Raw genomic sequence first — 23,931 nt, forward strand, 5'->3', positions numbered from 1 at the left:
TGAAGAGTTCCTGATTACGTTTGCTTTTCACATAATAGTCAATCTACAGCAATTTACACGTCCTCATTCAGCGTTGTCGCTAAGCATCCAAAAGATATGCCTATGCCCATCCATCATCAATGAGAAGGAGCGGAAAAACGGGGCACAGAAAGTACAACACACAATGAAGTCCCCTGAAGGTTTCCATGCCCACATTCTCTCAACTCCGCAGCAGCATGTGCTGTGTGATCTGAAAAGACCTCAAAGGCTTGCCTCACACCACATGGAAACCTTGATGAGCCTGTAAGGTCTATCGCACAGACACAAGATAAGTCAAAAACTACTGACAAATCTGACAAGTCTGACAAATCTGACAAATCTGACAAATCCTTTTTCTTTAGGAGAATACCCAGTAAACGCCCAACCTATAGCATTTGTATGATGCTAAACCTATTTATAAGCATTACTAGTGCCCCTTTTCCATTAGCACCTACTTTGCTCAACTCTATTCAGCCCTGCTTTAGCACATTTCCATTTGGTGCTACCGCCTCAGACCAGGTACACTTTTAGTACCCTCTTCTCCCTTGGGCCAAGTCGAGCAAAGCAGGGACTAAACGTGACGTCCACAGACTATCAGATGTTGATTGGGTAAAAGTGTAACGTTTCTGCAGCAGCAGAAGTTGTCGGAACACTGTTGTGGCATCTGTAAACAAGCTGCGCCTTACACAAGTTTCGTGGCTGAAGGATAATAAACAACTGTTGTGCAAAAGCTAGCGCAGCTGGCATCGGCTGTTTCCTCCGGTCTAGAATAAAGCCACTCATGTCAAGACGACAAATAAAACAAGCGGAACCGTTCTACTTTAGATGCGCGTTCAAACTGTGTATTTAGCCTTTTTTGAATGGGTTGCAATAGGGCAGATAAAAGTTTGGAATGCACAGAAAAACGGCATGAGGTCAAACTCAGTCAATACCAGAGGAGGGTAAACTACAATCAACCCTTAATAAAAAGGTAGATAAGTGTGCAAGCTTAAAGCTCAGCTAACACTGTGTGATTGTGTCATTGTGTCTTTGCCACCCTCATATTTGCAGACAGGTAGGGGGTATAGCTCAGTGGTAGAGCATTTGACTGCAGATCAAGAGGTCCCCGGTTCAAATCCGGATGCTCACTTTACTTAAATAGAATTTGTATTTGTTAAAAGACCAACTGCAATGTTGGCATTCCGCAGACTGCCCTTTCAACTTCATACCAATGTCTCAAGAGGGTGTAAGATGGCATTTAAGATACAGTTCCGCCCCTTTCCTTGAGTTGATTTTAGCTATAGCTTTTTTGCACTTGGTAACCCTCTGTCATCGTCGTAGTGAGCGTGGTTGATTAAGACATCAAGACAACATTCTCTGCAAACAACAGTGGCGCAAAGGCCTGACCATCAGGCGCTCGCCTTCGAGCCTAATGCATGAGGTCAAATCTTATCCTTGCCTTGAGAAGTATTTAAAACAAATAGATAGGTGTGCAGCGACACAGCATATAAAGTATGATGTAACAGTTCTGTTGAGCCAATGCATGTGCTCCACCAAATATTTCAGAATATACACAAGTGAGGTGGCTACAGGTACATCTTGTATATTTTGAACAAAAGGACAGTTGAAGAGTTCCTGATTACGTTTGCTTTTCACATAATAGTCAATCTACAGCAATTTACACGTCCTCATTCAGCGTTGTCGCTAAGCATCCAAAAGATATGCCTATGCCCATCCATCATCAATGAGAAGGAGCGGAAAAACGGGGCACAGAAAGTACAACACACAATGAAGTCCCCTGAAGGTTTCCATGCCCACATTCTCTCAACTCCGCAGCAGCATGTGCTGTGTGATCTGAAAAGACCTCAAAGGCTTGCCTCACACCACATGGAAACCTTGATGAGCCTGTAAGGTCTATCGCACAGACACAAGATAAGTCAAAAACTACTGACAAATCTGACAAGTCTGACAAATCTGACAAATCTGACAAATCCTTTTTCTTTAGGAGAATACCCAGTAAACGCCCAACCTATAGCATTTGTATGATGCTAAACCTATTTATAAGCATTACTAGTGCCCCTTTTCCATTAGCACCTACTTTGCTCAACTCTATTCAGCCCTGCTTTAGCACATTTCCATTTGGTGCTACCGCCTCAGACCAGGTACACTTTTAGTACCCTCTTCTCCCTTGGGCCAAGTCGAGCAAAGCAGGGACTAAACGTGACGTCCACAGACTATCAGATGTTGATTGGGTAAAAGTGTAACGTTTCTGCAGCAGCAGAAGTTGTCGGAACACTGTTGTGGCATCTGTAAACAAGCTGCGCCTTACACAAGTTTCGTGGCTGAAGGATAATAAACAACTGTTGTGCAAAAGCTAGCGCAGCTGGCATCGGCTGTTTCCTCCGGTCCAGAATAAAGCCACTCATGTCAAGACGACAAATAAAACAAGCGGAACCGTTCTACTTTAGATGCGCGTTCAAACTGTGTATTTAGCCTTTTTTGAATGGGTTGCAATAGGGCAGATAAAAGTTTGGAATGCACAGAAAAACGGCATGAGGTCAAACTCAGTCAATACCAGAGGAGGGTAAACTACAATCAACCCTTAATAAAAAGGTAGATAAGTGTGCAAGCTTAAAGCTCAGCTAACACTGTGTGATTGTGTCATTGTGTCTTTGCCACCCTCATATTTGCAGACAGGTAGGGGGTATAGCTCAGTGGTAGAGCATTTGACTGCAGATAAATAGAATTTGTATTTGTTAAAAGACCAACTGAAATGTTGGCATTCCGCAGACTGCCCTTTCAACTTCATACCAATGTCTCAAGAGGGTGTAAGATGGCATTTAAGATACAGTTCCGCCCCTTTCCTTGACTTGATTTTAGCTATAGCTTTTTTGCACTTGGTAACACTCTGTCATCGTCGTAGTGAGCGTGGTTGATTAAGACATCAAGACAACATCCTCTGCAAACAACAGTGGCGCAAAGGCCTGACAATCAGACGCTCGCCTTCGAGCCTAATGCATGAGGTCAAATCTTATCCTTGCCTTGAGAAGTATTTAAAACAAATAGATAGGTGTGCAGCGACACAGCATATAAAGTATGATGTAACAGTTCTGTTGAGCCAATGCATGTGCTCCACCAAATATTTCAGAATATACACAAGGGCAGAGGTGAGGTGGCTACAGGTACATCTTGTATATTTTGAACAAAAGGACAGTTGAAGAGTTCCTGATTACGTTTGCTTTTCACATAATAGTCAATCTACAGCAATTTACACGTCCTCATTCAGCGTTGTCGCTAAGCATCCAAAAGATATGCCTATGCCCATCCATCATCAATGAGAAGGAGCGGAAAAACGGGGCACAGAAAGTACAACACACAATGAAGTCCCCTGAAGGTTTCCATGCCCACATTCTCTCAACTCCGCAGCAGCATGTGCTGTGTGATCTGAAAAGACCTCAAAGGCTTGCCTCACACCACATGGAAACCTTGATGAGCCTGTAAGGTCTATCGCACAGACACAAGATAAGTCAAAAACTACTGACAAATCTGACAAGTCTGACAAATCTGACAAATCTGACAAATCCTTTTTCTTTAGGAGAATACCCAGTAAACGCCCAACCTATAGCATTTGTATGATGCTAAACCTATTTATAAGCATTACTAGTGCCCCTTTTCCATTAGCACCTACTTTGCTCAACTCTATTCAGCCCTGCTTTAGCACATTTCCATTTGGTGCTACCGCCTCAGACCAGGTACACTTTTAGTACCCTCTTCTCCCTTGGGCCAAGTCGAGCAAAGCAGGGACTAAACGTGACGTCCACAGACTATCAGATGTTGATTGGGTAAAAGTGTAACGTTTCTGCAGCAGCAGAAGTTGTCGGAACACTGTTGTGGCATCTGTAAACAAGCTGCGCCTTACACAAGTTTCGTGGCTGAAGGATAATAAACAACTGTTGTGCAAAAGCTAGCGCAGCTGGCATCGGCTGTTTCCTCCGGTCCAGAATAAAGCCACTCATGTCAAGACGACAAATAAAACAAGCGGAACCGTTCTACTTTAGATGCGCGTTCAAACTGTGTATTTAGCCTTTTTTGAATGGGTTGCAATAGGGCAGATAAAAGTTTGGAATGCACAGAAAAACGGCATGAGGTCAAACTCATTCAATACCAGAGGAGGGTAAACTACAATCAACCCTTAATAAAAAGGTAGATAAGTGTGCAAGCTTAAAGCTCAGCTAACACTGTGTGATTGTGTCATTGTGTCTTTGCCACCCTCATATTTGCAGACAGGTAGGGGGTATAGCTCAGTGGTAGAGCATTTGACTGCAGATCAAGAGGTCCCCGGTTCAAATCCGGATGCTCCCTTTACTTAAATAGAATTTGTATTTGTTAAAAGACCAACTGCAATGTTGGTATTCCGCAGACTGCCCTTTCAACTTCATACCAATGTCTCAAGAGGGTGTAAGATGGCATTTAAGATACAGTTCCGCCCCTTTCCTTGACTTGATTTTAGCTATAGCTTTTTTGCACTTGGTAACACTCTGTCATCGTCGTAGTGAGCGTGGTTGATTAAGACATCAAGACAACATCCTCTGCAAACAACAGTGGCGCAAAGGCCTTACAATCAGACGCTCGCCTTCGAGCCTAATGCATGAGGTCAAATCTTATCCTTGCCTTGAGAAGTATTTAAAACAAATAGATAGGTGTGCAGCGACACAGCATATAAAGTATGATGTAACAGTTCTGTTGAGCCAATGCATGTGCTCCACCAAATATTTCAGAATATACACAAGGGCAGAGGTGAGGTGGCTACAGGTACATCTTGTATATTTTGAACAAAAGGACAGTTGAAGAGTTCCTGATTACGTTTGCTTTTCACATAATAGTCAATCTACAGCAATTTACACGTCCTCATTCAGCGTTGTCGCTAAGCATCCAAAAGATATGCCTATGCCCATCCATCATCAATGAGAAGGAGCGGAAAAACGGGGCACAGAAAGTACAACACACAATGAAGTCCCCTGAAGGTTTCCATGCCCACATTCTCTCAACTCCGCAGCAGCATGTGCTGTGTGATCTGAAAAGACCTCAAAGGCTTGCCTCACACCACATGGAAACCTTGATGAGCCTGTAAGGTCTATCGCACAGACACAAGATAAGTCAAAAACTACTGACAAATCTGACAAGTCTGACAAATCTGACAAATCTGACAAATCCTTTTTCTTTAGGAGAATACCCAGTAAACGCCCAACCTATAGCATTTGTATGATGCTAAACCTATTTATAAGCATTACTAGTGCCCCTTTTCCATTAGCACCTACTTTGCTCAACTCTATTCAGCCCTGCTTTAGCACATTTCCATTTGGTGCTACCGCCTCAGACCAGGTACACTTTTAGTACCCTCTTCTCCCTTGGGCCAAGTCGAGCAAAGCAGGGACTAAACGTGACGTCCACAGACTATCAGATGTTGATTGGGTAAAAGTGTAACGTTTCTGCAGCAGCAGAAGTTGTCGGAACACTGTTGTGGCATCTGTAAACAAGCTGCGCCTTACACAAGTTTCGTGGCTGAAGGATAATAAACAACTGTTGTGCAAAAGCTAGCGCAGCTGGCATCGGCTGTTTCCTCCGGTCTAGAATAAAGCCACTCATGTCAAGACGACAAATAAAACAAGCGGAACCGTTCTACTTTAGATGCGCGTTCAAACTGTGTATTTAGCCTTTTTTGAATGGGTTGCAATAGGGCAGATAAAAGTTTGGAATGCACAGAAAAACGGCATGAGGTCAAACTCAGTCAATACCAGAGGAGGGTAAACTACAATCAACCCTTAATAAAAAGGTAGATAAGTGTGCAAGCTTAAAGCTCAGCTAACACTGTGTGATTGTGTCATTGTGTCTTTGCCACCCTCATATTTGCAGACAGGTAGGGGGTATAGCTCAGTGGTAGAGCATTTGACTGCAGATCAAGAGGTCCCCGGTTCAAATCCGGATGCTCACTTTACTTAAATAGAATTTGTATTTGTTAAAAGACCAACTGCAATGTTGGCATTCCGCAGACTGCCCTTTCAACTTCATACCAATGTCTCAAGAGGGTGTAAGATGGCATTTAAGATACAGTTCCGCCCCTTTCCTTGAGTTGATTTTAGCTATAGCTTTTTTGCACTTGGTAACCCTCTGTCATCGTCGTAGTGAGCGTGGTTGATTAAGACATCAAGACAACATTCTCTGCAAACAACAGTGGCGCAAAGGCCTGACCATCAGGCGCTCGCCTTCGAGCCTAATGCATGAGGTCAAATCTTATCCTTGCCTTGAGAAGTATTTAAAACAAATAGATAGGTGTGCAGCGACACAGCATATAAAGTATGATGTAACAGTTCTGTTGAGCCAATGCATGTGCTCCACCAAATATTTCAGAATATACACAAGTGAGGTGGCTACAGGTACATCTTGTATATTTTGAACAAAAGGACAGTTGAAGAGTTCCTGATTACGTTTGCTTTTCACATAATAGTCAATCTACAGCAATTTACACGTCCTCATTCAGCGTTGTCGCTAAGCATCCAAAAGATATGCCTATGCCCATCCATCATCAATGAGAAGGAGCGGAAAAACGGGGCACAGAAAGTACAACACACAATGAAGTCCCCTGAAGGTTTCCATGCCCACATTCTCTCAACTCCGCAGCAGCATGTGCTGTGTGATCTGAAAAGACCTCAAAGGCTTGCCTCACACCACATGGAAACCTTGATGAGCCTGTAAGGTCTATCGCACAGACACAAGATAAGTCAAAAACTACTGACAAATCTGACAAGTCTGACAAATCTGACAAATCTGACAAATCCTTTTTCTTTAGGAGAATACCCAGTAAACGCCCAACCTATAGCATTTGTATGATGCTAAACCTATTTATAAGCATTACTAGTGCCCCTTTTCCATTAGCACCTACTTTGCTCAACTCTATTCAGCCCTGCTTTAGCACATTTCCATTTGGTGCTACCGCCTCAGACCAGGTACACTTTTAGTACCCTCTTCTCCCTTGGGCCAAGTCGAGCAAAGCAGGGACTAAACGTGACGTCCACAGACTATCAGATGTTGATTGGGTAAAAGTGTAACGTTTCTGCAGCAGCAGAAGTTGTCGGAACACTGTTGTGGCATCTGTAAACAAGCTGCGCCTTACACAAGTTTCGTGGCTGAAGGATAATAAACAACTGTTGTGCAAAAGCTAGCGCAGCTGGCATCGGCTGTTTCCTCCGGTCCAGAATAAAGCCACTCATGTCAAGACGACAAATAAAACAAGCGGAACCGTTCTACTTTAGATGCGCGTTCAAACTGTGTATTTAGCCTTTTTTGAATGGGTTGCAATAGGGCAGATAAAAGTTTGGAATGCACAGAAAAACGGCATGAGGTCAAACTCAGTCAATACCAGAGGAGGGTAAACTACAATCAACCCTTAATAAAAAGGTAGATAAGTGTGCAAGCTTAAAGCTCAGCTAACACTGTGTGATTGTGTCATTGTGTCTTTGCCACCCTCATATTTGCAGACAGGTAGGGGGTATAGCTCAGTGGTAGAGCATTTGACTGCAGATAAATAGAATTTGTATTTGTTAAAAGACCAACTGAAATGTTGGCATTCCGCAGACTGCCCTTTCAACTTCATACCAATGTCTCAAGAGGGTGTAAGATGGCATTTAAGATACAGTTCCGCCCCTTTCCTTGACTTGATTTTAGCTATAGCTTTTTTGCACTTGGTAACACTCTGTCATCGTCGTAGTGAGCGTGGTTGATTAAGACATCAAGACAACATCCTCTGCAAACAACAGTGGCGCAAAGGCCTGACAATCAGACGCTCGCCTTCGAGCCTAATGCATGAGGTCAAATCTTATCCTTGCCTTGAGAAGTATTTAAAACAAATAGATAGGTGTGCAGCGACACAGCATATAAAGTATGATGTAACAGTTCTGTTGAGCCAATGCATGTGCTCCACCAAATATTTCAGAATATACACAAGGGCAGAGGTGAGGTGGCTACAGGTACATCTTGTATATTTTGAACAAAAGGACAGTTGAAGAGTTCCTGATTACGTTTGCTTTTCACATAATAGTCAATCTACAGCAATTTACACGTCCTCATTCAGCGTTGTCGCTAAGCATCCAAAAGATATGCCTATGCCCATCCATCATCAATGAGAAGGAGCGGAAAAACGGGGCACAGAAAGTACAACACACAATGAAGTCCCCTGAAGGTTTCCATGCCCACATTCTCTCAACTCCGCAGCAGCATGTGCTGTGTGATCTGAAAAGACCTCAAAGGCTTGCCTCACACCACATGGAAACCTTGATGAGCCTGTAAGGTCTATCGCACAGACACAAGATAAGTCAAAAACTACTGACAAATCTGACAAGTCTGACAAATCTGACAAATCTGACAAATCCTTTTTCTTTAGGAGAATACCCAGTAAACGCCCAACCTATAGCATTTGTATGATGCTAAACCTATTTATAAGCATTACTAGTGCCCCTTTTCCATTAGCACCTACTTTGCTCAACTCTATTCAGCCCTGCTTTAGCACATTTCCATTTGGTGCTACCGCCTCAGACCAGGTACACTTTTAGTACCCTCTTCTCCCTTGGGCCAAGTCGAGCAAAGCAGGGACTAAACGTGACGTCCACAGACTATCAGATGTTGATTGGGTAAAAGTGTAACGTTTCTGCAGCAGCAGAAGTTGTCGGAACACTGTTGTGGCATCTGTAAACAAGCTGCGCCTTACACAAGTTTCGTGGCTGAAGGATAATAAACAACTGTTGTGCAAAAGCTAGCGCAGCTGGCATCGGCTGTTTCCTCCGGTCTAGAATAAAGCCACTCATGTCAAGACGACAAATAAAACAAGCGGAACCGTTCTACTTTAGATGCGCGTTCAAACTGTGTATTTAGCCTTTTTTGAATGGGTTGCAATAGGGCAGATAAAAGTTTGGAATGCACAGAAAAACGGCATGAGGTCAAACTCAGTCAATACCAGAGGAGGGTAAACTACAATCAACCCTTAATAAAAAGGTAGATAAGTGTGCAAGCTTAAAGCTCAGCTAACACTGTGTGATTGTGTCATTGTGTCTTTGCCACCCTCATATTTGCAGACAGGTAGGGGGTATAGCTCAGTGGTAGAGCATTTGACTGCAGATCAAGAGGTCCCCGGTTCAAATCCGGATGCTCACTTTACTTAAATAGAATTTGTATTTGTTAAAAGACCAACTGCAATGTTGGCATTCCGCAGACTGCCCTTTCAACTTCATACCAATGTCTCAAGAGGGTGTAAGATGGCATTTAAGATACAGTTCCGCCCCTTTCCTTGAGTTGATTTTAGCTATAGCTTTTTTGCACTTGGTAACCCTCTGTCATCGTCGTAGTGAGCGTGGTTGATTAAGACATCAAGACAACATTCTCTGCAAACAACAGTGGCGCAAAGGCCTGACCATCAGGCGCTCGCCTTCGAGCCTAATGCATGAGGTCAAATCTTATCCTTGCCTTGAGAAGTATTTAAAACAAATAGATAGGTGTGCAGCGACACAGCATATAAAGTATGATGTAACAGTTCTGTTGAGCCAATGCATGTGCTCCACCAAATATTTCAGAATATACACAAGTGAGGTGGCTACAGGTACATCTTGTATATTTTGAACAAAAGGACAGTTGAAGAGTTCCTGATTACGTTTGCTTTTCACATAATAGTCAATCTACAGCAATTTACACGTCCTCATTCAGCGTTGTCGCTAAGCATCCAAAAGATATGCCTATGCCCATCCATCATCAATGAGAAGGAGCGGAAAAACGGGGCACAGAAAGTACAACACACAATGAAGTCCCCTGAAGGTTTCCATGCCCACATTCTCTCAACTCCGCAGCAGCATGTGCTGTGTGATCTGAAAAGACCTCAAAGGCTTGCCTCACACCACATGGAAACCTTGATGAGCCTGTAAGGTCTATCGCACAGACACAAGATAAGTCAAAAACTACTGACAAATCTGACAAGTCTGACAAATCTGACAAATCTGACAAATCCTTTTTCTTTAGGAGAATACCCAGTAAACGCCCAACCTATAGCATTTGTATGATGCTAAACCTATTTATAAGCATTACTAGTGCCCCTTTTCCATTAGCACCTACTTTGCTCAACTCTATTCAGCCCTGCTTTAGCACATTTCCATTTGGTGCTACCGCCTCAGACCAGGTACACTTTTAGTACCCTCTTCTCCCTTGGGCCAAGTCGAGCAAAGCAGGGACTAAACATGACGTCCACAGACTATCAGATGTTGATTGGGTAAAAGTGTAACGTTTCTGCAGCAGCAGAAGTTGTCGGAACACTGTTGTGGCATCTGTAAACAAGCTGCGCCTTACACAAGTTTCGTGGCTGAAGGATAATAAACAACTGTTGTGCAAAAGCTAGCGCAGCTGGCATCGGCTGTTTCCTCCGGTCCAGAATAAAGCCACTCATGTCAAGACGACAAATAAAACAAGCGGAACCGTTCTACTTTAGATGCGCGTTCAAACTGTGTATTTAGCCTTTTTTGAATGGGTTGCAATAGGGCAGATAAAAGTTTGGAATGCACAGAAAAACGGCATGAGGTCAAACTCAGTCAATACCAGAGGAGGGTAAACTACAATCAACCCTTAATAAAAAGGTAGATAAGTGTGCAAGCTTAAAGCTCAGCTAACACTGTGTGATTGTGTCATTGTGTCTTTGCCACCCTCATATTTGCAGACAGGTAGGGGGTATAGCTCAGTGGTAGAGCATTTGACTGCAGATCAAGAGGTCCCCGGTTCAAATCCGGATTCTCCCTTTACTTAAATAGAATTTGTATTTGTTAAAAGACCAACTGCAATGTTGGTATTCCGCAGACTGCCCTTTCAACTTCATACCAATGTCTCAAGAGGGTGTAAGATGGCATTTAAGATACAGTTCCGCCCCTTTCCTTGACTTGATTTTAGCTATAGCTTTTTTGCACTTGGTAACACTCTGTCATCGTCGTAGTGAGCGTGGTTGATTAAGACATCAAGACAACATCCTCTGCAAACAACAGTGGCGCAAAGGCCTGACAATCAGACGCTCGCCTTCGAGCCTAATGCATGAGGTCAAATCTTATCCTTGCCTTGAGAAGTATTTAAAACAAATAGATAGGTGTGCAGCGACACAGCATATAAAGTATGATGTAACAGTTCTGTTGAGCCAATGCATGTGCTCCACCAAATATTTCAGAATATACACAAGGGCAGAGGTGAGGTGGCTACAGGTACATCTTGTATATTTTGAACAAAAGGACAGTTGAAGAGTTCCTGATTACGTTTGCTTTTCACATAATAGTCAATCTACAGCAATTTACACGTCCTCATTCAGCGTTGTCGCTAAGCATCCAAAAGATATGCCTATGCCCATCCATCATCAATGAGAAGGAGCGGAAAAACGGGGCACAGAAAGTACAACACACAATGAAGTCCCCTGAAGGTTTCCATGCCCACATTCTCTCAACTCCGCAGCAGCATGTGCTGTGTGATCTGAAAAGACCTCAAAGGCTTGCCTCACACCACATGGAAACCTTGATGAGCCTGTAAGGTCTATCGCACAGACACAAGATAAGTCAAAAACTACTGACAAATCTGACAAGTCTGACAAATCTGACAAATCTGACAAATCCTTTTTCTTTAGGAGAATACCCAGTAAACGCCCAACCTATAGCATTTGTATGATGCTAAACCTATTTATAAGCATTACTAGTGCCCCTTTTCCATTAGCACCTACTTTGCTCAACTCTATTCAGCCCTGCTTTAGCACATTTCCATTTGGTGCTACCGCCTCAGACCAGGTACACTTTTAGTACCCTCTTCTCCCTTGGGCCAAGTCGAGCAAAGCAGGGACTAAACGTGACGTCCACAGACTATCAGATGTTGATTGGGTAAAAGTGTAACGTTTCTGCAGCAGCAGAAGTTGTCGGAACACTGTTGTGGCATCTGTAAACAAGCTGCGCCTTACACAAGTTTCGTGGCTGAAGGATAATAAACAACTGTTGTGCAAAAGCTAGCGCAGCTGGCATCGGCTGTTTCCTCCGGTCTAGAATAAAGCCACTCATGTCAAGACGACAAATAAAACAAGCGGAACCGTTCTACTTTAGATGCACGTTCAAACTGTGTATTTAGCCTTTTTTGAATGGGTTGCAATAGGGCAGATAAAAGTTTGGAATGCACAGAAAAACGGCATGAGGTCAAACTCAGTCAATACCAGAGGAGGGTAAACTACAATCAACCCTTAATAAAAAGGTAGATAAGTGTGCAAGCTTAAAGCTCAGCTAACACTGTGTGATTGTGTCATTGTGTCTTTGCCACCCTCATATTTGCAGACAGGTAGGGGGTATAGCTCAGTGGTAGAGCATTTGACTGCAGATAAATAGAATTTGTATTTGTTAAAAGACCAACTGAAATGTTGGCATTCCGCAGACTGCCCTTTCAACTTCATACCAATGTCTCAAGAGGGTGTAAGATGGCATTTAAGATACAGTTCCGCCCCTTTCCTTGACTTGATTTTAGCTATAGCTTTTTTGCACTTGGTAACACTCTGTCATCGTCGTAGTGAGCGTGGTTGATTAAGACATCAAGACAACATCCTCTGCAAACAACAGTGGCGCAAAGGCCTGACAATCAGACGCTCGCCTTCGAGCCTAATGCATGAGGTCAAATCTTATCCTTGCCTTGAGAAGTATTTAAAACAAATAGATAGGTGTGCAGCGACACAGCATATAAAGTATGATGTAACAGTTCTGTTGAGCCAATGCATGTGCTCCACCAAATATTTCAGAATATACACAAGGGCAGAGGTGAGGTGGCTACAGGTACATCTTGTATATTTTGAACAAAAGGACAGTTGAAGAGTTCCTGATTACGTTTGCTTTTCACATAATAGTCAATCTACAGCAATTTACACGTCCTCATTCAGCGTTGTCGCTAAGCATCCAAAAGATATGCCTATGCCCATCCATCATCAATGAGAAGGAGCGGAAAAACGGGGCACAGAAAGTACAACACACAATGAAGTCCCCTGAAGGTTTCCATGCCCACATTCTCTCAACTCCGCAGCAGCATGTGCTGTGTGATCTGAAAAGACCTCAAAGGCTTGCCTCACACCACATGGAAACCTTGATGAGCCTGTAAGGTCTATCGCACAGACACAAGATAAGTCAAAAACTACTGACAAATCTGACAAGTCTGACAAATCTGACAAATCTGACAAATCCTTTTTCTTTAGGAGAATACCCAGTAAACGCCCAACCTATAGCATTTGTATGATGCTAAACCTATTTATAAGCATTACTAGTGCCCCTTTTCCATTAGCACCTACTTTGCTCAACTCTATTCAGCCCTGCTTTAGCACATTTCCATTTGGTGCTACCGCCTCAGACCAGGTACACTTTTAGTACCCTCTTCTCCCTTGGGCCAAGTCGAGCAAAGCAGGGACTAAACGTGACGTCCACAGACTATCAGATGTTGATTGGGTAAAAGTGTAACGTTTCTGCAGCAGCAGAAGTTGTCGGAACACTGTTGTGGCATCTGTAAACAAGCTGCGCCTTACACAAGTTTCGTGGCTGAAGGATAATAAACAACTGTTGTGCAAAAGCTAGCGCAGCTGGCATCGGCTGTTTCCTCCGGTCTAGAATAAAGCCACTCATGTCAAGACGACAAATAAAACAAGCGGAACCGTTCTACTTTAGATGCGCGTTCAAACTGTGTATTTAGCCTTTTTTGAATGGGTTGCAATAGGGCAGATAAAAGTTTGGAATGCACAGAAAAACGGCATGAGGTCAAACTCAGTCAATACCAGAGGAGGGTAAACTACAATCAACCCTTAATAAAAAGGTAGATAAGTGTGCAAGCTTAAAGCTCAGCTAACACTGTGTGATTGTGTCATTGTGTCTTTGCCACCCTCATATTTGCAGACAGGTAGGGGGTATAGCTCAGTGGTAGAGCATTTGACTGCAGATCAAGAGGTCCCCGGTTCAAATCCGGATGCTCACTTTACTTAAATAGAATTTGTATTTGTTAAAAGACCAACTGCAATGTTGGCATTCCGCAGACTGCCCTTTCAACTTCATACCAATGTCTCAAGAGGGTGTAAGATGGCATTTAAGATACAGTTCCGCCCCTTTCCTCGAGTTGATTTTAGCTATAGCTTTTTTGCACTTGGTAACCCTCTGTCATCGTCGTAGTGAGCGTGGTTGATTAAGACATCAAGACAACATTCTCTGCAAACAACAGTGGCGCAAAGGCCTGACCATCAGGCGCTCGCCTTCGAGCCTAATGCATGAGGTCAAATCTTATCCTTGCCTTGAGAAGTATTTAAAACAAATAGATAGGTGTGCAGCGACACAGCATATAAAGTATGATGTAACAGTTCTGTTGAGCCAATGCATGTGCTCCACCAAATATTTCAGAATATACACAAGTGAGGTGGCTACAGGTACATCTTGTATATTTTGAACAAAAGGACAGTTGAAGAGTTCCTGATTACGTTTGCTTTTCACATAATAGTCAATCTACAGCAATTTACACGTCCTCATTCAGCGTTGTCGCTAAGCATCCAAAAGATATGCCTATGCCCATCCATCATCAATGAGAAGGAGCGGAAAAACGGGGCACAGAAAGTACAACACACAATGAAGTCCCCTGAAGGTTTCCATGCCCACATTCTCTCAACTCCGCAGCAGCATGTGCTGTGTGATCTGAAAAGACCTCAAAGACTTGCCTCACACCACATGGAAACCTTGATGAGCCTGTAAGGTCTATCGCACAGACACAAGATAAGTCAAAAACTACTGACAAATCTGACAAGTCTGACAAATCTGACAAATCTGACAAATCCTTTTTCTTTAGGAGAATACCCAGTAAACGCCCAACCTATAGCATTTGTATGATGCTAAACCTATTTATAAGCATTACTAGTGCCCCTTTTCCATTAGCACCTACTTTGCTCAACTCTATTCAGCCCTGCTTTAGCACATTTCCATTTGGTGCTACCGCCTCAGACCAGGTACACTTTTAGTACCCTCTTCTCCCTTGGGCCAAGTCGAGCAAAGCAGGGACTAAACGTGACGTCCACAGACTATCAGATGTTGATTGGGTAAAAGTGTAACGTTTCTGCAGCAGCAGAAGTTGTCGGAACACTGTTGTGGCATCTGTAAACAAGCTGCGCCTTACACAAGTTTCGTGGCTGAAGGATAATAAACAACTGTTGTGCAAAAGCTAGCGCAGCTGGCATCGGCTGTTTCCTCCGGTCTAGAATAAAGCCACTCATGTCAAGACGACAAATAAAACAAGCGGAACCGTTCTACTTTAGATGCGCGTTCAAACTGTGTATTTAGCCTTTTTTGAATGGGTTGCAATAGGGCAGATAAAAGTTTGGAATGCACAGAAAAACGGCATGAGGTCAAACTCAGTCAATACCAGAGGAGGGTAAACTACAATCAACCCTTAATAAAAAGGTAGATAAGTGTGCAAGCTTAAAGCTCAGCTAACACTGTGTGATTGTGTCATTGTGTCTTTGCCACCCTCATATTTGCAGACAGGTAGGGGGTATAGCTCAGTGGTAGAGCATTTGACTGCAGATCAAGAGGTCCCCGGTTCAAATCCGGATGCTCACTTTACTTAAATAGAATTTGTATTTGTTAAAAGACCAACTGCAATGTTGGCATTCCGCAGACTGCCCTTTCAACTTCATACCAATGTCTCAAGAGGGTGTAAGATGGCATTTAAGATACAGTTCCGCCCCTTTCCTCGAGTTGATTTTAGCTATAGCTTTTTTGCACTTGGTAACCCTCTGTCATCGTCGTAGTGAGCGTGGTTGATTAAGACATCAAGACAACATTCTCTGCAAACAACAGTGGCGCAAAGGCCTGACCATCAGGCGCTCGCCTTCGAGCCTAATGCATGAGGTCAAATCTTATCCTTGCCTTGAGAAGTATTTAAAACAAATAGATAGCTGTGCAGCGACACAGCATATAAAGTATGATGTAACAGTTCTGTTGAGCCAATGCATGTGCTCCACCAAATATTTCAGAATATACACAAGTGAGGTGGCTACAGGTACATCTTGTATATTTTGAACAAAAGGACAGTTGAAGAGTTCCTGATTACGTTTGCTTTTCACATAATAGTCAATCTACAGCAATTTACACGTCCTCATTCAGCGTTGTCGCTAAGCATCCAAAAGATATGCCTATGCCCATCCATCATCAATGAGAAGGAGCGGAAAAACGGGGCACAGAAAGTACAACACACAATGAAGTCCCCTGAAGGTTTCCATGCCCACATTCTCTCAACTCCGCAGCAGCATGTGCTGTGTGATCTGAAAAGACCTCAAAGGCTTGCCTCACACCACATGGAAACCTTGATGAGCCTGTAAGGTCTATCGCACAGACACAAGATAAGTCAAAAACTACTGACAAATCTGACAAGTCTGACAAATCTGACAAATCTGACAAATCCTTTTTCTTTAGGAGAATACCCAGTAAACGCCCAACCTATAGCATTTGTATGATGCTAAACCTATTTATAAGCATTACTAGTGCCCCTTTTCCATTAGCACCTACTTTGCTCAACTCTATTCAGCCCTGCTTTAGCACATTTCCATTTGGTGCTACCGCCTCAGACCAGGTACACTTTTAGTACCCTCTTCTCCCTTGGGCCAAGTCGAGCAAAGCAGGGACTAAACGTGACGTCCACAGACTATCAGATGTTGATTGGGTAAAAGTGTAACGTTTCTGCAGCAGCAGAAGTTGTCGGAACACTGTTGTGGCATCTGTAAACAAGCTGCGCCTTACACAAGTTTCGTGGCTGAAGGATAATAAACAACTGTTGTGCAAAAGCTAGCGCAGCTGGCATCGGCTGTTTCCTCCGGTCCAGAATAAAGCCACTCATGTCAAGACGACAAATAAAACAAGCGGAACCGTTCTACTTTAGATGCGCGTTCAAACTGTGTATTTAGCCTTTTTTGAATGGGTTGCAATAGGGCAGATAAAAGTTTGGAATGCACAGAAAAACGGCATGAGGTCAAACTCAGTCAATACCAGAGGAGGGTAAACTACAATCAACCCTTAATAAAAAGGTAGATAAGTGTGCAAGCTTAAAGCTCAGCTAACACTGTGTGATTGTGTCATTGTGTCTTTGCCACCCTCATATTTGCAGACAGGTAGGGGGTATAGCTCAGTGGTAGAGCATTTGACTGCAGATAAATAGAATTTGTATTTGTTAAAAGACCAACTGAAATGTTGGCATTCCGCAGACTGCCCTTTCAACTTCATACCAATGTCTCAAGAGGGTGTAAGATGGCATTTAAGATACAGTTCCGCCCCTTTCCTTGACTTGATTTTAGCTATAGCTTTTTTGCACTTGGTAACACTCTGTCATCGTCGTAGTGAGCGTGGTTGATTAAGACATCAAGACAACATCCTCTGCAAACAACAGTGGCGCAAAGGCCTGACAATCAGACGCTCGCCTTCGAGCCTAATGCATGAGGTCAAATCTTATCCTTGCCTTGAGAAGTATTTAAAACAAATAGATAGGTGTGCAGCGACACAGCATATAAAGTATGATGTAACAGTTCTGTTGAGCCAATGCATGTGCTCCACCAAATATTTCAGAATATACACAAGGGCAGAGGTGAGGTGGCTACAGGTACATCTTGTATATTTTGAACAAAAGGACAGTTGAAGAGTTCCTGATTACGTTTGCTTTTCACATAATAGTCAATCTACAGCAATTTACACGTCCTCATTCAGCGTTGTCGCTAAGCATCCAAAAGATATGCCTATGCCCATCCATCATCAATGAGAAGGAGCGGAAAAACGGGGCACAGAAAGTACAACACACAATGAAGTCCCCTGAAGGTTTCCATGCCCACATTCTCTCAACTCCGCAGCAGCATGTGCTGTGTGATCTGAAAAGACCTCAAAGGCTTGCCTCACACCACATGGAAACCTTGATGAGCCTGTAAGGTCTATCGCACAGACACAAGATAAGTCAAAAACTACTGACAAATCTGACAAGTCTGACAAATCTGACAAATCTGACAAATCCTTTTTCTTTAGGAGAATACCCAGTAAACGCCCAACCTATAGCATTTGTATGATGCTAAACCTATTTATAAGCATTACTAGTGCCCCTTTTCCATTAGCACCTACTTTGCTCAACTCTATTCAGCCCTGCTTTAGCACATTTCCATTTGGTGCTACCGCCTCAGACCAGGTACACTTTTAGTACCCTCTTCTCCCTTGGGCCAAGTCGAGCAAAGCAGGGACTAAACGTGACGTCCACAGACTATCAGATGTTGATTGGGTAAAAGTGTAACGTTTCTGCAGCAGCAGAAGTTGTCGGAACACTGTTGTGGCATCTGTAAACAAGCTGCGCCTTACACAAGTTTCGTGGCTGAAGGATAATAAACAACTGTTGTGCAAAAGCTAGCGCAGCTGGCATCGGCTGTTTCCTCCGGTCTAGAATAAAGCCACTCATGTCAAGACGACAAATAAAACAAGCGGAACCGTTCTACTTTAGATGCGCGTTCAAACTGTGTATTTAGCCTTTTTTGAATGGGTTGCAATAGGGCAGATAAAAGTTTGGAATGCACAGAAAAACGGCATGAGGTCAAACTCAGTCAATACCAGAGGAGGGTAAACTACAATCAACCCTTAATAAAAAGGTAGATAAGTGTGCAAGCTTAAAGCTCAGCTAACACTGTGTGATTGTGTCATTGTGTCTTTGCCACCCTCATATTTGCAGACAGGTAGGGGGTATAGCTCAGTGGTAGAGCATTTGACTGCAGATCAAGAGGTCCCCGGTTCAAATCCGGATGCTCACTTTACTTAAATAGAATTTGTATTTGTTAAAAGACCAACTGCAATATTGGCATTCCGCAGACTGCCCTTTCAACTTCATACCAATGTCTCAAGAGGGTGTAAGATGGCATTTAAGATACAGTTCCGCCCCTTTCCTTGAGTTGATTTTAGCTATAGCTTTTTTGCACTTGGTAACCCTCTGTCATCGTCGTAGTGAGCGTGGTTGATTAAGACATCAAGACAACATTCTCTGCAAACAACAGTGGCGCAAAGGCCTGACCATCAGGCGCTCGCCTTCGAGCCTAATGCATGAGGTCAAATCTTATCCTTGCCTTGAGAAGTATTTAAAACAAATAGATAGGTGTGCAGCGACACAGCATATAAAGTATGATGTAACAGTTCTGTTGAGCCAATGCATGTGCTCCACCAAATATTTCAGAATATACACAAGTGAGGTGGCTACAGGTACATCTTGTATATTTTGAACAAAAGGACAGTTGAAGAGTTCCTGATTACGTTTGCTTTTCACATAATAGTCAATCTACAGCAATTTACACGTCCTCATTCAGCGTTGTCGCTAAGCATCCAAAAGATATGCCTATGCCCATCCATCATCAATGAGAAGGAGCGGAAAAACGGGGCACAGAAAGTACAACACACAATGAAGTCCCCTGAAGGTTTCCATGCCCACATTCTCTCAACTCCGCAGCAGCATGTGCTGTGTGATCTGAAAAGACCTCAAAGGCTTGCCTCACACCACATGGAAACCTTGATGAGCCTGTAAGGTCTATCGCACAGACACAAGATAAGTCAAAAACTACTGACAAATCTGACAAGTCTGACAAATCTGACAAATCTGACAAATCCTTTTTCTTTAGGAGAATACCCAGTAAACGCCCAACCTATAGCATTTGTATGATGCTAAACCTATTTATAAGCATTACTAGTGCCCCTTTTCCATTAGCACCTACTTTGCTCAACTCTATTCAGCCCTGCTTTAGCACATTTCCATTTGGTGCTACCGCCTCAGACCAGGTACACTTTTAGTACCCTCTTCTCCCTTGGGCCAAGTCGAGCAAAGCAGGGACTAAACGTGACGTCCACAGACTATCAGATGTTGATTGGGTAAAAGTGTAACGTTTCTGCAGCAGCAGAAGTTGTCGGAACACTGTTGTGGCATCTGTAAACAAGCTGCGCCTTACACAAGTTTCGTGGCTGAAGGATAATAAACAACTGTTGTGCAAAAGCTAGCGCAGCTGGCATCGGCTGTTTCCTCCGGTCTAGAATAAAGCCACTCATGTCAAGACGACAAATAAAACAAGCGGAACCGTTCTACTTTAGATGCGCGTTCAAACTGTGTATTTAGCCTTTTTTGAATGGGTTGCAATAGGGCAGATAAAAGTTTGGAATGCACAGAAAAACGGCATGAGGTCAAACTCAGTCAATACCAGAGGAGGGTAAACTACAATCAACCCTTAATAAAAAGGTAGATAAGTGTGCAAGCTTAAAGCTCAGCTAACACTGTGTGATTGTGTCATTGTGTCTTTGCCACCCTCATATTTGCAGACAGGTAGGGGGTATAGCTCAGTGGTAGAGCATTTGACTGCAGATCAAGAGGTCCCCGGTTCAAATCCGGATGCTCACTTTACTTAAATAGAATTTGTATTTGTTAAAAGACCAACTGCAATGTTGGCATTCCGCAGACTGCCCTTTCAACTTCATACCAATGTCTCAAGAGGGTGTAAGATGGCATTTAAGATACAGTTCCGCCCCTTTCCTTGAGTTGATTTTAGCTATAGCTTTTTTGCACTTGGTAACCCTCTGTCATCGTCGTAGTGAGCGTGGTTGATTAAGACATCAAGACAACATTCTCTGCAAACAACAGTGGCGCAAAGGCCTGACCATCAGGCGCTCGCCTTCGAGCCTAATGCATGAGGTCAAATCTTATCCTTGCCTTGAGAAGTATTTAAAACAAATAGATAGGTGTGCAGCGACACAGCATATAAAGTATGATGTAACAGTTCTGTTGAGCCAATGCATGTGCTCCACCAAATATTTCAGAATATACACAAGTGAGGTGGCTACAGGTACATCTTGTATATTTTGAACAAAAGGACAGTTGAAGAGTTCCTGATTACGTTTGCTTTTCACATAATAGTCAATCTACAGCAATTTACACGTCCTCATTCAGCGTTGTCGCTAAGCATCCAAAAGATATGCCTATGCCCATCCATCATCAATGAGAAGGAGCGGAAAAACGGGGCACAGAAAGTACAACACACAATGAAGTCCCCTGAAGGTTTCCATGCCCACATTCTCTCAACTCCGCAGCAGCATGTGCTGTGTGATCTGAAAAGACCTCAAAGGCTTGCCTCACACCACATGGAAACCTTGATGAGCCTGTAAGGTCTATCGCACAGACACAAGATAAGTCAAAAACTACTGACAAATCTGACAAGTCTGACAAATCTGACAAATCTGACAAATCCTTTTTCTTTAGGAGAATACCCAGTAAACGCCCAACCTATAGCATTTGTATGATGCTAAACCTATTTATAAGCATTACTAGTGCCCCTTTTCCATTAGCACCTACTTTGCTCAACTCTATTCAGCCCTGCTTTAGCACATTTCCATTTGGTGCTACCGCCTCAGACCAGGTACACTTTTAGTACCCTCTTCTCCCTTGGGCCAAGTCGAGCAAAGCAGGGACTAAACGTGACGTCCACAGACTATCAGATGTTGATTGGGTAAAAGTGTAACGTTTCTGCAGCAGCAGAAGTTGTCGGAACACTGTTGTGGCATCTGTAAACAAGCTGCGCCTTACACAAGTTTCGTGGCTGAAGGATAATAAACAACTGTTGTGCAAAAGCTAGCGCAGCTGGCATCGGCTGTTTCCTCCGGTCCAGAATAAAGCCACTCATGTCAAGACGACAAATAAAACAAGCGGAACCGTTCTACTTTAGATGCGCGTTCAAACTGTGTATTTAGCCTTTTTTGAATGGGTTGCAATAGGGCAGATAAAAGTTTGGAATGCACAGAAAAACGGCATGAGGTCAAACTCAGTCAATACCAGAGGAGGGTAAACTACAATCAACCCTTAATAAAAAGGTAGATAAGTGTGCAAGCTTAAAGCTCAGCTAACACTGTGTGATTGTGTCATTGTGTCTTTGCCACCCTCATATTTGCAGACAGGTAGGGGGTATAGCTCAGTGGTAGAGCATTTGACTGCAGATAAATAGAATTTGTATTTGTTAAAAGACCAACTGAAATGTTGGCATTCCGCAGACTGCCCTTTCAACTTCATACCAATGTCTCAAGAGGGTGTAAGATGGCATTTAAGATACAGTTCCGCCCCTTTCCTTGACTTGATTTTAGCTATAGCTTTTTTGCACTTGGTAACACTCTGTCATCGTCGTAGTGAGCGTGGTTGATTAAGACATCAAGACAACATCCTCTGCAAACAACAGTGGCGCAAAGGCCTGACAATCAGACGCTCGCCTTCGAGCCTAATGCATGAGGTCAAATCTTATCCTTGCCTTGAGAAGTATTTAAAACAAATAGATAGGTGTGCAGCGACACAGCATATAAAGTATGATGTAACAGTTCTGTTGAGCCAATGCATGTGCTCCACCAAATATTTCAGAATATACACAAGGGCAGAGGTGAGGTGGCTACAGGTACATCTTGTATATTTTGAACAAAAGGACAGTTGAAGAGTTCCTGATTACGTTTGCTTTTCACATAATAGTCAATCTACAGCAATTTACACGTCCTCATTCAGCGTTGTCGCTAAGCATCCAAAAGATATGCCTATGCCCATCCATCATCAATGAGAAGGAGCGGAAAAACGGGGCACAGAAAGTACAACACACAATGAAGTCCCCTGAAGGTTTCCATGCCCACATTCTCTCAACTCCGCAGCAGCATGTGCTGTGTGATCTGAAAAGACCTCAAAGGCTTGCCTCACACCACATGGAAACCTTGATGAGCCTGTAAGGTCTATCGCACAGACACAAGATAAGTCAAAAACTACTGACAAATCTGACAAGTCTGACAAATCTGACAAATCTGACAAATCCTTTTTCTTTAGGAGAATACCCAGTAAACGCCCAACCTATAGCATTTGTATGATGCTAAACCTATTTATAAGCATTACTAGTGCCCCTTTTCCATTAGCACCTACTTTGCTCAACTCTATTCAGCCCTGCTTTAGCACATTTCCATTTGGTGCTACCGCCTCAGACCAGGTACACTTTTAGTACCCTCTTCTCCCTTGGGCCAAGTCGAGCAAAGCAGGGACTAAACGTGACGTCCACAGACTATCAGATGTTGATTGGGTAAAAGTGTAACGTTTCTGCAGCAGCAGAAGTTGTCGGAACACTGTTGTGGCATCTGTAAACAAGCTGCGCCTTACACAAGTTTCGTGGCTGAAGGATAATAAACAACTGTTGTGCAAAAGCTAGCGCAGCTGGCATCGGCTGTTTCCTCCGGTCTAGAATAAAGCCACTCATGTCAAGACGACAAATAAAACAAGCGGAACCGTTCTACTTTAGATGCGCGTTCAAACTGTGTATTTAGCCTTTTTTGAATGGGTTGCAATAGGGCAGATAAAAGTTTGGAATGCACAGAAAAACGGCATGAGGTCAAACTCAGTCAATACCAGAGGAGGGTAAACTACAATCAACCCTTAATAAAAAGGTAGATAAGTGTGCAAGCTTAAAGCTCAGCTAACACTGTGTGATTGTGTCATTGTGTCTTTGCCACCCTCATATTTGCAGACAGGTAGGGGGTATAGCTCAGTGGTAGAGCATTTGACTGCAGATCAAGAGGTCCCCGGTTCAAATCCGGATGCTCACTTTACTTAAATAGAATTTGTATTTGTTAAAAGACCAACTGCAATGTTGGCATTCCGCAGACTGCCCTTTCAACTTCATACCAATGTCTCAAGAGGGTGTAAGATGGCATTTAAGATACAGTTCCGCCCCTTTCCTTGAGTTGATTTTAGCTATAGCTTTTTTGCACTTGGTAACCCTCTGTCATCGTCGTAGTGAGCGTGGTTGATTAAGACATCAAGACA

General features: G+C 43.2%; 10 non-coding genes across 10 annotated transcripts; all 10 read left to right on the forward strand.

Moving 5' to 3' along the window:
• The first annotated feature begins 1,075 nt into the window (after positions 1-1,075).
• Positions 1,076-1,147, forward strand: trnac-gca (transfer RNA cysteine (anticodon GCA)). Its single transcript has one exon. It is a non-coding gene; the product is annotated as a tRNA-Cys (tRNA).
• A 3,140-nt stretch (positions 1,148-4,287) lies between these two features.
• On the forward strand, positions 4,288-4,359 carry trnac-gca (transfer RNA cysteine (anticodon GCA)). The gene has a single exon. It is a non-coding gene; the product is annotated as a tRNA-Cys (tRNA).
• A 1,558-nt stretch (positions 4,360-5,917) lies between these two features.
• trnac-gca (transfer RNA cysteine (anticodon GCA)) lies at positions 5,918-5,989 on the forward strand. Its single transcript has one exon. It is a non-coding gene; the product is annotated as a tRNA-Cys (tRNA).
• A 3,140-nt stretch (positions 5,990-9,129) lies between these two features.
• trnac-gca (transfer RNA cysteine (anticodon GCA)) lies at positions 9,130-9,201 on the forward strand. Its single transcript has one exon. It is a non-coding gene; the product is annotated as a tRNA-Cys (tRNA).
• A 1,550-nt stretch (positions 9,202-10,751) lies between these two features.
• Positions 10,752-10,823, forward strand: trnac-gca (transfer RNA cysteine (anticodon GCA)). Its single transcript has one exon. It is a non-coding gene; the product is annotated as a tRNA-Cys (tRNA).
• A 3,148-nt stretch (positions 10,824-13,971) lies between these two features.
• trnac-gca (transfer RNA cysteine (anticodon GCA)) lies at positions 13,972-14,043 on the forward strand. Its single transcript has one exon. It is a non-coding gene; the product is annotated as a tRNA-Cys (tRNA).
• Positions 14,044-15,593: 1,550 nt separating this feature from the next.
• Positions 15,594-15,665, forward strand: trnac-gca (transfer RNA cysteine (anticodon GCA)). Its single transcript has one exon. It is a non-coding gene; the product is annotated as a tRNA-Cys (tRNA).
• A 3,140-nt stretch (positions 15,666-18,805) lies between these two features.
• On the forward strand, positions 18,806-18,877 carry trnac-gca (transfer RNA cysteine (anticodon GCA)). The gene has a single exon. It is a non-coding gene; the product is annotated as a tRNA-Cys (tRNA).
• A 1,550-nt stretch (positions 18,878-20,427) lies between these two features.
• Positions 20,428-20,499, forward strand: trnac-gca (transfer RNA cysteine (anticodon GCA)). Its single transcript has one exon. It is a non-coding gene; the product is annotated as a tRNA-Cys (tRNA).
• Positions 20,500-23,639: 3,140 nt separating this feature from the next.
• trnac-gca (transfer RNA cysteine (anticodon GCA)) lies at positions 23,640-23,711 on the forward strand. The gene has a single exon. It is a non-coding gene; the product is annotated as a tRNA-Cys (tRNA).
• Positions 23,712-23,931: the final 220 nt, after the last annotated feature.

Source organism: Eucyclogobius newberryi, unplaced genomic scaffold (genome assembly GCF_026437365.1).
Source record: "Eucyclogobius newberryi isolate DKJ021-1_F unplaced genomic scaffold, fEucNew1.0.hap1 SCAF_6, whole genome shotgun sequence".
NCBI lineage: Eukaryota > Metazoa > Chordata > Actinopteri > Gobiiformes > Gobiidae > Eucyclogobius > Eucyclogobius newberryi.